Source organism: Hoplias malabaricus, chromosome 9 (genome assembly GCF_029633855.1).
Source record: "Hoplias malabaricus isolate fHopMal1 chromosome 9, fHopMal1.hap1, whole genome shotgun sequence".
NCBI lineage: Eukaryota > Metazoa > Chordata > Actinopteri > Characiformes > Erythrinidae > Hoplias > Hoplias malabaricus.
Window position 1 is genome coordinate 13,146,952 of NC_089808.1, and position 2,851 is coordinate 13,149,802.

Sequence of the window (2,851 nt, forward strand, 5' to 3'; positions counted from 1 at the left end):
TTTGAATGGTTTTGACTTTCAGAACACATACAGGTGTTGTACACATGAGGAATTATAAAATGATGCTATTCATATTAGTTGTGAATATCATAATATCACACTTTTCTCTAAGTGTGGATAGAATAAAATTACTTCTTACTCTAAGTGTACATAACATAATGTTGGCATTTACATTTAATGTAAATGTCACCTGCCTTTTTTCCAGAATATACTCAAGCATTGGAATCTGACCAGAGATGTTTGGCAAATTTTGCCAAACAACATATGGAATAGTGATCTAGACTTTTATGTGGTGTTTTTTTTTTCTTTCTTGATAGCAGTATGTGTAAACTAATACTGTTTTATTATTCTTATCAATTTCTTTACAAAGGACATTTGTTGATCATCTCTGGCTTCATAGAACCAATGTCAATAAAGGAACAATATTTATACTTAAACCTAAAAACTAAAATCTGAAACCTATAAACTTGAAAACCTAACCCAGTGTTCTAAATTAAAACACACTGCTGTAGGGGGCATGTTTATGCACTATTTAAATAGTGATCACTTAAGTGTTCAAAAAAAAAAAAACACAACACAAGCATTTTAAAGGCTTTTTTATTTTTTTTTTTATTATTATTTATTTTTTATTGGATTATTTTTTATAATTCACATTGCAATATTTTAATAACAATTACATAACTAGCATTATTCAAACAAAAGATGATAAAAACCAAAACAATACCAGTTTGACCAGTGCTAATGCAATCTGAGTGAGGATTTTAGAGACAAACCATTTCTATTCTGGCATTTGATGACCAACATGTTTGCCTTGTTTAGTAATTAAAATTCCTCTTGGTGTCGCACAGGACCATAAACAACTGTAGAGTCCACCTTGGTCTCCTGTACAGTTCTCCTCTGTTTGTTGCTGAAGGTCAGAGCAGCGTAGTTTACTTCATCTGTCTTCTGTTTAACAAAAGCAGTTGAATTAAACATAGATACAACTATTCTCAAATGTAGAGATGATTGTTGCTTGTTTTACAGATAAGCAATATTGTATTGTACGACAAGTGATTGCAGAGTTATTTCATTAATTCACATTTAACACTAACCTTTTCTCCTGTAGGACTCGCTTCTAATGTTACATCTACAAGACAAATAAGCAAAGCTATTAAACTAATTTCAAAAGACGAGCAATTAAAAAAATATATACATTTGCTATATATGGTTAATGCTGAAATATGTAGTCAAGTAAATTAGAAAAATGTTTGCAATTTTTACCATTTTTAATTCAGGAATTTAAGAGTGATTGTGTATTTAAAAAGCAGAAGTAAATTCTCTCTAGAAAATGCGAAAAAGAAAAGCAACACTTGCAGCCATAAAATAATTATTCACCATTGTATATTGTATATTTTGAGTACACCTGCATTGTTTTAATTTTTTATTTAAAAAAAAAAGTGTATGCATTTTTCCACAGTCATACTTACGTGATCTTTTCTTCTTTATGAAGTGACAGAGACAAATGGTGAGAAATATTGATGCCACATTAGTAACTGCTAATGTCGGCACTAAGTATTCCAATATTATGATTTTTCCTAGTGTCACAAGATAAAAAAAAAATATTGAGGGGAAATATTTTCAAATGTGTTTTTGGTTATATACAAAATACTGAGGTCCATTTTATTTTAGCTATGTTTTTAATAAAAATCTCACTGAATTAGTTATTAAACTATGACATTTTAAGTCACAAATTTGCCTAGGCTCTCAAACAACCATTTTAGAAGAAAATACATAGTATATAATGGGAGCTAATAATTAGATCACACCCACCATCTTTGTCTTTGTCTTTTTCAGTGATTGGTGATTTTGTTGAAACGACTGGAAAAGAAATGTACATTCTCAAGTAACACAGCCATATTTCTTGATTATCAAACATTGATTTACTTTGCACATCTCACTATAATGGTTATACTGAAAGGGACAGGGCGTAATAAATAGTAGTATTTAAGAGTCAACTATCAGTGAGCTACAAAGACTAATATAATAGCTATATCTATTTCGGTTCTTGTTCTTCAAAAACAATTCTGGCTGTTTTATTCTCACCATTAGTCTGTTCTTCAAGGATGAGTTTAGTTCCATTGCCAAAGAAAATGTGTCCAAAGCTGTGTACACACATATGTTCCAACATCTACGGGTTCCACTGATGAAATTGTTAGGGTCCAGGTCTTTTCATTCCATGTGACATTGATTCTGGACTGGTGTTCAAATTGTTTACACATTACCACAACATCCTTTGTTCCTTTAGATATAGCTACACACACTGGAGCTTTATCGAGAGTAACTTTAATCCAGAATATTGAAAAGAGCCCCTCTAGCATAACGTGACACTCAAAGCTGGTGGAGAGTCCGGGCTGGACCCTCACTATTGATTCCAGCTGTGATATAAAGCTCCCAGCCACACATCCACCTTAAAATAGCACACACAAATGCAGTGATATGTAACAAGCAGTTAAGAGAATTTAGATGAAGAAAAGCTGAAATGGAAACTTTTGTAATGTCACAATCCTAAATTCAAACACCAAAATCTAAGTTATAAAAGTTTAGCTTAAACAAGAGTTGGGTTGTACTTACATTTGGTCATCATTACCATGCTTAAATATAACAGTCCAGTCATGTTCAGGTAGCCTGGATGACCTTCCTCTCCTCTACTGTAAATTCATCTAAAATGCAGGCTCTGGTAAGGCAAAGGAAAATGGGTGGGTGGGGGTTTGTGAGTTTTAAATACAGTGATATGATTGGCCAGATACATGTGTGTCTCCTGCGACAGATTGAAAGGCCAAACTTCTAATTCGCTGAGCTGCTTAAACCAAAG

The 2,851-nt window shown here is 32.4% G+C and overlaps 1 long non-coding RNA gene across 1 annotated transcript; it reads right to left on the reverse strand.

Annotated features, from left to right (window-relative positions):
- Positions 1 to 1,466: 1,466 nt before the first annotated feature.
- Positions 1,467 to 2,384, reverse strand: LOC136706833 (uncharacterized). Its single transcript, XR_010804156.1, has 3 exons — positions 2,083 to 2,384; positions 1,810 to 1,857; positions 1,467 to 1,574 (listed from the first exon to the last, which is right to left on the reverse strand). It is a non-coding gene; the product is annotated as an uncharacterized lncRNA (long non-coding RNA).
- Positions 2,385 to 2,851: the final 467 nt, after the last annotated feature.